Raw genomic sequence first — 9,994 nt, forward strand, 5'->3', positions numbered from 1 at the left:
ACAATTCTATGACTCAATTATTCTTTCCAGACATTCCCTGTTCATCAGCATGTTCCCTTGCTTTTTAAGCACTCCATGCTCAGTCATCATTTCCTTCATTTGCAGACATTTCCTGACAATCACCATTTTTAGAGACGCTCCCTAACCTTCTCTCCATTTACAGACGCTTCCTGAATGAGCTGACATTGCGCATGCGCTGGGGCCTAGCCGGTCTCACTCCAAAGTCAGACCTGAGCGGGAGAAACCGGGGAGTCAGGGATAATGTTTACGGTTTCTAGTCGCGTCCTAAGTAGAAAATGTTGCCGGTTTTATTTTGGGCTCTGGATCTGCACTCGGTCTTTGTAAACCCTCCATTTTAAACCCGCTCGCTCGAGCTCTCTTACCGTCCTTCGCCATGGCCTGCGCATGCTCAGATCACAATGCCCTGAGACTGATTGACGGCAACTCGGGACCAATAGGAAGACGGGGCGGGTCTGGAGGACCCAGCGAAAGTGGCTGGTCCTCCAATCAATTGGAGTGACTGAGGGGCGGGGCTGAGTCCGGATCTCCCTCATTGCCAGAAACTGCATCATTTTGAAAGCTGATTTGTCTCAAACTCCAGGAGAAAACTGGACCTTTCTGTTTGTGGCTTTAAACAGACGAACCTGTCCACACCTGTGGGTGTGGAGCAAACATTTCAACATTTGTTGCTGAAATGGATTCAGTCAGGACAGGCAGCAGGAATTATTTCGGGAAATTACACAGTGTTGTGATTGTTTCTCTTTGAATTCATCCCTTGGAGAACAGTGTGAATTAGTGGAAGAATTCGCAGGCTGCTTAACCCCCCTTCCGTGTCTGGAACCATTTAATTCCAGCGGATTTGTTGTTCCGGCATCAGCCGGGAGAGTTTGATCAGCTCATACAATGGGAGAGAACAGCCAGACCCGCCGGATACACCTATCCTGCCTGATGTCAACCCAGAATGAGCTGGAGAGCCGTCTTCACTCACCAGGACTGTTTGCAGAGGAGTTTCTGGCTCAGAGGCGGGAATGTTTCATTTTTATTAATAACCCTAAATCCCTCAAGTTCCATTGAACTGACAGGGCCTCTTCACTCCTATATCCATTTCATTGCTTAAATAAAGCCTTGATTTTATGTTTGCAGCTTAATGGTGACACTTACATAATCTAACCACCTCCTTCCTTGTGAGAGTGCAGAACTACAGTAGCTGCAGAAGCCACACCCTTTGTCTATCCTCTACCAAGCCCCTCCTCAACCCCTCAGAATCAAACTATTCCTATCTTTGTCCAGTATTTTCATTATCCTTCAATGAAAGGCCTCTGTTTATTATGCTTAGTTATTGTGAATCTAATAAAGCTGCTCCAATGGTGATTCTAATTCAGTTTGCATTATGTTTAATCTCGGGCTATCATGTCTGCCTCTATTTCTGCCTCATCTTCATGTTCAGTCTGGCTTCACTGGAATGAACTTTCTGTGGTCAGAATTCTGTTAAACAACCTGTTGGTCTGCGTGTATTCTCTCAGTGCCCAAGTGCCTGTGTTAGTTGTTGTTTAATACTTCGTCAGCAGCCTCTCGATTCGAGGATGACATCTACTCAGGGTGATGAGTTTCTGCCATGGGTCTTCTTTTGACTGAACAGACTGATTCTTGACCTGCAGATAATTGGACTCATGGGGCAGGACATCCATGAAGTATTGGGACCTGGAGCGCAGCATTTGATTCCACTTCTCTGCTGCTGCTGTGCCTCATCATGAAGACACTGTGACTCAAAGTGTGATGCAGCTTGAAGGGTAAGTTGTCGCCATTCTGAATGGTTGGTAGAAAGCTCCTCCAGGTCATTAAAGTCAATGCTGCTGCACTTCAAGGTGAACAAGCTGCAGAAAATTGGTTTGTATTTACTGAAATATTGAAGTTTCAGGGGTGATATGATTCTGGTTTTTAAAAATGATCAATGTGTTTGTGAGGGTAGATACAGAAAAAACATTTGCTCTGCTGGGGAATCGAGAACAAGGGGGCAGAATCAAAACAGTAGAACCTGGAGTGAAATCAGGAACAACGTATTCAGACAAGGGTTGTGGGAATCAGGACAAACCTCCCCAAAAAGCTGGTGAATGCTGGGGGTCAATTGAATTTTTCAAGACATGAATAGATTGAATTTTGTTAAGCAAAGATATAAAAGTAATTTGATCAAAGATGGGAAAAGGGAGTTGTGGTACAGATCAGCATTAATCGAATAGAATGGTGGAGCAGGTTTGAGGGGCTGAATGGCCTGCTTCTGTTCCTATGTGCTGGTTGCTACGCCTCCAGCAATGAGTACCCAAGAAAGGGGGCAGTTTGTGATGTCCGTGTGGGCTCCAGTGTGTTCAGCATCTGACTTTGAGCTGCCTTCTCTCATCCAGCTCTCGGGAGCAGTCACTTTCCTCTCAGATGGAGTTTAAAGGAAGGACCGCCCCATCTGACACAGGCGCTCCTTGGGATTTCAGTGCCACTAACAAGACCTGCAGCGGATATTGCCCATCCCCAGTTACCTGTGGGGAAGATAATGTTTGACCTTCTTGAACCTCTGCAACCCGTGTGAAGGTGCTCCCACAATGTTGTTAGATAGGGAGTTACAGAAATTTTCACCCTGTGGTGATGAAGGAACAGTACTATATATCCAAACCAACAATAATTTGTATTTATATAGCATCTTTCATGTCATTGAATGTTCCAAAGCATTTTGTCGAAATATTACAAAGCAACATATGACACCGAGCCACATAAAGAGATATTAGGGCAGGTGACCAAAAGCTTTGTGAAAGAGTAAGGCTGAGGAGTATCTTAAAGGAAGAAAGTGAATAGAGATGTGAGGAGGTTTAGGCAGGAAATTTTAGAGCTTGGGGCCTCAGAAACTTAAAGAACGGCAACCAGTGGTGGAGTGATTAATTGAGAATGATCGAGAGATCAGGATTAGATCAGCGCAGAGATCCTGAAGGGTTGTGGGCCTGGAGGAGATCACAGAGAAAGGGGTGATTGCAGCCACAGAGGGATTTGAAAACAAGGATGAGAATTAAAAAATTTTGGTGCTTCTTAAACGTGAGCCTTCTTACGTCAGCGAGCACAGAGGTGATGTGTGAACAAGACTTACTGCAAACAAACACATGGGTAGCAGTGTGTTGCATCACCTCAAGTTTACTGGGAGGTGAATGAGGGATGCTGGCCTGGGGTGTGTTAGGGTAGTTTAAGTCTAGAGATAATAAAGGAATGGATGAGAGTTTCAGAATTGGGTGAGCTGAGACTAGGACAGGGTTCGGTGATGTTACTGAGGTGGGAATCGGCGGTCTTGGTGATGATGCAGATATGTTTGAAGCATGACATCAAGTTTGAGAAGAATCTGGTTCAGGCTCAGACAATTGCCGGGGAGACGGAAGGAGCCAGTGGCTAAGGAGTGACGTTTGTAGGGGGGACTAAAGACAATGGCTTTAATTTTTCCAATATTTAATTGGAGGACATTTCTGTTGATGCAGCACTGGATGCCAGACAAGTCAGGATGGTGTGTGCGTTCGCATACACCTGTTACCCTGCTCCTTCTAGATGGTGTAGATTCAGGGTTCGGGACGTTCTGTCAAAGTTCTGGTCGAGTTGATATGAAATCCCTCTCTTTCATCCCTGCCACTCTCACCTCTCTCTCTCTCTCTGTCTCTCTCTCTCTATCTCTCTCTCCCTCTCTCTCTCTCTCTGAACCTTACCCTCTCACGTCACTCTCTGTCTCTCCTTTTGCATATCTCCCTCATTTTCTCTGTCTTTCTCCATCTTTATCTCCCCCTCCCTCCTCCTATAGAGGCCTTGTGTAGGCCCAGACTGGGTGGTAGGTTCCCTTCCCTGATGAACATTAATGAACCAGCTGAATTGTTATGACAATCCAGCAGCTTTGAATGTCATTTTCCCTAGTGTCTGTCCCACAAATTTCCAAATTTTCAGTTCAATTTCACAACCTGCCTTTGTGTTTTTGTGGGTTCTCCCTCACTCCCTTTTTTCTGTTTTAAGTCATTTTCACAGGGTATTAGGAGGGGAAAATTTGCAGTCAGGAAACTCAAATCAAACATCACACTAGGATCTGACTGAGTCGCCCAATTTATCGTAGCCTGAATATCATCAGAGTTTGAACATGGAAGGAAAAAGCACCGTTCACAGTGGGGAGAAACTGTACACGTGTTCTGTGTGTGGATGAGGATTCAAGGGATCATCTGGCCTGTTGAAATACAAGCATGGTTATACTGACGAGAATCTGTGGAAATGTTGGGAATGTGAGGAAGGATTGAGCCACCCATCTGAGCTGGAAATTCACCAAAGCAGTCACACTGGTGGGAAGTTATTAACCTGCTCCATGTGTGGGAAGTAATTCACTCATACATCCATCGGCTGAGACACCAGCAAGTTCACACTGGGAAGAGGCAACTAACCTGCTCCGAGTGTGGGAAGGGAAAACATCACAGCGAGTTAACTGTCTGAATACAATGGGAGAGAAGGGAATTGACTACCAGAAGCCCAAGGGTCCAATGCTTTCCCATCAATCGTCAATAACATCATTCACAGATTCCACTTCTTAGCTGCACCTCCTTCCAAACATTGTGATCCATTTTCCTCAGGATTTGTTCCTGGATTTAATATTTACCTGCTTTGTGACCTCATTTTCAGACCAGATTCGCTTCAATATCCGACACAAATTAAGTTGCAAACCTGACAGACAAACAATGGAAAACAAGTCAGTCGGTAACATGAATCCCATGGTGCTCATTTTCAGATTCACAACAGTCAACTTTTAAATAAAAAGATGGAATTTCACAGTAAAAAGATTTAGAAAGTTGTTGTTGTTTTTATTTGTGACTCCCTCACTCGGGTATTCTGTGAATGCTGCTCGGAGGTTTAGTGACCGGGATATAATCTACCTGTGTTTTCCTGAGCCTGTGCTCGGTGCAAAGGGAGGTTTAGCCCGTGTTGGCGTATCTTGCATCCCAGGGATGGACAGTAACCCGCTGATTGAAGCTGCTGTCGCTGCTTTCTGCTGGCAGCGGGTGATTGGAGAGTGTGGGGCCGGAATATTGCTGTTTCTCCACTCTTCCCTGTCCCACTCACTGTGGAGCCGAGGAAAAGAGAATCACTGATGGGTTTGTTTGAATCTCATAACTTCATATCTTTCCAATGGGTTATATATAGGTGCATGGCAGGTCTGATCATTTTCTCTTTACATTTGAAATATTCATAAGAAAGCAACTGTTCGTGTGGGATCACTGAATAACAGAAGCATGAGCCTCGATTGTGGATTATTTTCTTGAAGCCAATTATGCACCTTGTCAACCCAGAGCTGTGGGGAGATGAATGTGATGGGCTGACAAACAGTGAAAGCTTCGTCCCCGGGTGGTCTCGAATCACCAACCTTCCGGTTAACAGCCGGACACGCTGATCAATTGCGCCACAGAAAAACTCGCAAGGTGTGTACTTAAAGATTCAGATGCCGCTATCAGAATGATCATTGTTCTCTACGAGTTTTACTTTTCCAAAATAAAGGGTGAGGCATTGATTTGGATACATGGAAACAGCCTGATCCCACCCACTGCAGGCACATACATGTCACCCGGAACCAGCTCTCCTACAGTCTCCCTTCGAGCCTTTTGGTGCCTTGTCTGTCACCAAGTGTTCTGATTGTCCCGAAACCAATATTCGGTTTAAATTGCTGATGTGTAGTGAGGAGAATCCTTTCAATGTCTCAGATCAGTTAATTTCAATGATAACATCAGAGTCAATGTTCCAGTGCCTTATAGAAGGGAACGGTACCTTGAACGGTCAGTCGGACAGTTCACACTTCATTCTCCTCTGATCCCGGTTCCCAAAGAGTTTCGAAAGATTCGCAAAGCCGGAGACTGGGTTTTCTGCTTTGGTTCCTTTTCCATCTTCCCAAATGCCAGCTGGCAATATTTTCTAAAATCTCATTGCAATTTTCCACCTTACATCAAGTCCATAGATGAGGAAATTCAGTTTTGTGGAGAGATTATAGAGACCGCGATTGTTCCCTTTCGAGCAAAGGAGGTTAAACAGAGATTTCATGGAGCTTTTGAAAGATATGGAACAATATTAAAAGAGGTGCAGGAGTTTCTGCAGTGCCCATGCGCACTGTGTGATCATTAACAAAGTTTCCCTGACCAAATGACATCAAGAGTTGGACTTTAGATTCCGATATAGTTTTTGAACCATAAATGTATTTATGCAGCTGATTTCATACCGAACTTTCCAAAGAGATTGATTCAGATCAAGCATGTCCTCGTTTTTCTCAGTCGCCCATTACAATCTAATTCCTCTTGCTGTACAACCTGTTACAGGGACTGTTATAGAAAAGATGGAAAGATTTGCTGCAGTGATACAAAGCCCTGGTTAGATCACACCTGGAGGACTGTGGATCGTTCTGGGAACGGCACCTTATAAAGGATCAATATTTGCCTTGAAAGTTTCAGAGGAGCCGCATTGATTCTGTTGGTGGGTTTGGAAATTGAAAGTTGTACATCCGCAGCTTGTGGCACTATTTCCCCTCACTGTTCACTTCATGCTCATGTCGAACACATTCGATGCTGTTATTGGCTGAACAAGTCTTCTGTGTTGTAACTAAACGCTGTTTTTCGGCGCTCCCGCTCCTGCCGCCCAGGTTTGGCCCTCATCAGGGAATGTTGTTTTCTTGTTGCTGTGTGAACTGTCACAATGAACTGATCCCGGAGTCTCTTTCCCCTGGGATCGACAAAACCCGTCACGTCTCTTCTTCTTTCATTCTCACTCTTTCATTCCCAGTTTGAGTCGGTTCTCCTTTCGGGCCCTTCAACAAATCCATTTGGACGGACAAGTGGCTGAAATTTGATGTCCGGAAGTGTGAAGTGATTCACTTTGGTCGGAGAGGAAACTGAAAATAATAGTTACAGTTTTAAAGGGGCTTCTGTGTTGCACAGTGAGTGGTTCGGATCAGAAATGTATCAATTCGGTTCAGTTCCACGAGGCGATGGACGCATTTTTACCATCCCAAACTTCATTCACATTAGTTGTGTAGCTTCACGTTAAAAAGGTACAGATAGAAAAAGCAGGTTGGGAAGATGTAAGAGGAGATTGTTTCTTTCTGTATGTTTTTACATTGGAGGCCGTTCAGTTACTGAGCGTTACAAAGTGGACGGCGATTGAAATTTCCAGTCAAGGCAATGACATTTTAGACGTCGCAGTGGCCGAGCGGTCTAGGGCGCTGCATTAAAGTTTCAGTCTGTATGGAGGCGTGGGTTGAAATCTTATCGCTGCCAGAGTTTCAGACTGTCCGTATTTTCAATCAATTTTGCCATACCCTTCAGTCATTGAGTTGGAGAGGGCTGCAGCACAGAAAAAGGCCCTTCGGCCCATCGAGTCTGCGCCGGTCAAACAAATACCTAACTATTCCAATCCAAATACTTCTTAAATGTTATGAGGGTTTCTGCCTCTACCACCCTTTCAGGCAGTGAGTTCCAGATTACCACCACCCCCTGGGTGAGAAAATGCTCCCTCGAATCCCCTCTAAACTTCCTACCTTTTACCTTAAAATCCGTCCACCAAGGGGAAAAGTTCGTTCTTGTGTGCCCTATTATGCCCCTCATAATTTTATGCACCTCAATCATGTCCCCCCTGTGTGCGCTCGGTGTGCAGTGCTCCATTCTGGCGGAAAGATCGAGGAGAGGCAGCAGAAATTGCAGGACAGCCAGGAATAGATGGGGCTGCATTTCTTCGTTCCCTTCTGTAACCCCTCTGTCGTTTTACGTACAGAACATTAAAAGGTACATGGCGACGATGTACGGAACTGACTTGCTTATGTAATGGGTTTGAAACCCTTTAGAGTTTCCTGATACAGGTGAAAATCCGACATTTTGAACCTGCAATCTACATTTAGTAGTTTACATTTCTCACTGTTCCTGTTTTAAGAATGAATTACAGAATTGCTTATCTATTAAATGGACTAAAAAACCTTTCAAACGCTTCCCTGTATTTTTCATTTCTGTTCATCTGTCGGCATTCACCAAATTTGCAGTTGGAAATGGAACAAAAACGGAGCCAATTTGGTGACATCCTTGATTTCTGGATGTTTGTCTCCCCTTAGGCCGCTGTTTCTATCGGTGTCTATGTCTGTGTGTGTTCCTCTGCGTGTGTCAATGTGATTCAGTTCCCTGAGGGGGATGAATGCATTTTTACCATCATAAACTTTACTCACTTTCGTTGTGCATCCACATGGTAAATCGCACAGAGAATAACAGTAGGTTTAAAAGTTGGAAGAGGATCTTAACCTTTCTGGCGCTGTTGGCGTAACTCATGGTTAAAATAGTGGACTTATCAAACCAGATGCTGTGAGTTCGATCCCTGCTGGTGCCTGTGGATAAAGTTTAGCTGATGGAAGCAGTGGAAATGTAAACTATGGGGAGGAATATCTCGGCTGTGAAGAGATTTAGACACGTCAGGGTTACCAGGATAGAACATGGGAGAATACTTTACAGATGTGCAAAGCTATTAAGAAGGTCTGACAGAAATTGAAAAATGCTGAACCATTTAGGCACAAGTAATTAGGAAAGCTAATAGAATGTTATCATTTGCTGTGAGGGGGAATTGAAATAAGAAGGTTATACTTCAGTTGTACAGGGCAATGATATCAGGAGTACAGTGTAGAGTATTAGCCTCCTTATTTAAGGAAAATGTAAATGCGTTAGAAGCAGTTCAGAGAAGGCTTACTGAACTAATACCAAAAATGGGCGGCTTGTCTTATGAGGAAAGGTGGCAGGCTAGGCCTGCATCCGCTGGAGCTTAGAAGGCTAAGAGGCGACTTGATCGAAATCTTTCAGATCCTGAGGGGTCTTGACAGGGTGGATGTGGAGAGGATCTTTCGTCTTGTGGGAGAATTTAGAACCATGGGTCACTGTTTCAAAGTAAGGGGTCGCTCATTTAAGACAGAGATGAGAGAAGTTTTTTTCTCAGAGGGTCGTGAGTACTTGTAACTCTCTCCTTCAAAAGGCAGTGGAAGCAGTGCCTTTGAATATTTTTAAGGCAAAGCTAGATTGATTCTTGATCAACAAGGGGGTGAAAGGTGATCGGGGTAAGCAGCAGGTTTCAATCAGATCAGCCGTGATCTTATTGAATGGCGGAGAAGGCTTGAAGGGCCGAGTGGCCTACTCCTGCTCCGAGTTCATATGTTCACATGTTCTTTGAGTCCAGACTGCTTCCCGGCTCAGTGCGCAAATGCCAAAAAGTCAAGGATGATTGAAATTTTCACTGAGCAACATGTAAACTGACAGTGGATTCACTCGGTGCGATGGTGTGTTCCAGTTCTATATGTGCAATCATAGAATCAATTTCTATTTGTTGTTTTGAACCCAATATTTCTGATGGGTTGGATGTTATGCACATGTTTGATCTAATTTATCCCATTTACAAAAATAAATATTCGAAAACTATTTGTGTGGGAGGTTACTAGATAACAGCAGGCCTGGAAATGGAGCAGAGAGAGAGGATCCCTGGAGTGATGTTCAGTCAGTTCAGGAGGATGGTATCAGAGGGAATGGAGCAGGGAGAGAGGATCCCTGGGGTGATCTTCAGTGAGTTCAGGAGGATGGTTTCAGAGTGAATGGAGAAGGGAGAGAATATCCCTTGGGTGATGTTCAGTGAGTTCAGAAGAAAGGCATGAGAGAGAATGGAGCAGGGAGAGAGGATCCCTGGGGTGCTGTTCCGTGAATTCAGTTGTTTGTTGTGCCTGGCAGGCCGCAGGGCCTGGGAATTTCCACGATTTGTGCTCCCTGGTGTTCCTAATAAGCCCCAAACTGTGGTAATAATTTGCAGGATTACTGCTCGATAATGTGTTTGTGTCAGATCGGCCCTAGTCTCTAGGAATCTCCCATGGTTTGTGTCAACGGTTCAGTCTGCGGTATTTGTGTATTTTTTGTTATTCATTTATGCGATGTGGGCGTGGCCCTCT

At 44.6% G+C, this 9,994-nt stretch overlaps 3 protein-coding genes across 4 annotated transcripts in view; 1 reads left to right on the forward strand and 2 right to left on the reverse strand.

Moving 5' to 3' along the window:
* The window catches only part of LOC144698126 (uncharacterized), a 476,455-nt gene that overhangs the window by 120,835 nt on the left and 345,626 nt on the right, over positions 1-9,994 (forward strand). The window lies entirely within an intron of this gene.
* Positions 1-9,994, reverse strand: part of LOC144698113 (uncharacterized) — a 436,823-nt gene that overhangs the window by 83,058 nt on the left and 343,771 nt on the right. The window lies entirely within an intron of this gene.
* The window catches only part of LOC144698110 (uncharacterized), a 436,767-nt gene that overhangs the window by 13,018 nt on the left and 413,755 nt on the right, over positions 1-9,994 (reverse strand). The window contains exon 1 of one of the 2 annotated variants that reach the window (XM_078570038.1): positions 384-882. The exons of the other annotated variant lie outside the window; for it this stretch is intronic. The gene's annotated coding sequence lies outside the window, so the exon portion shown is untranslated. Of the gene's footprint in view, positions 1-383; positions 883-9,994 lie in introns of those variants that run through there. 2 annotated transcript variants of the gene reach the window in all.

The sequence above is a fragment of the Cetorhinus maximus genome, chromosome 23 (assembly GCF_964194155.1).
Source record: "Cetorhinus maximus chromosome 23, sCetMax3.hap1.1, whole genome shotgun sequence".
Lineage (NCBI taxonomy): Eukaryota > Metazoa > Chordata > Chondrichthyes > Lamniformes > Cetorhinidae > Cetorhinus > Cetorhinus maximus.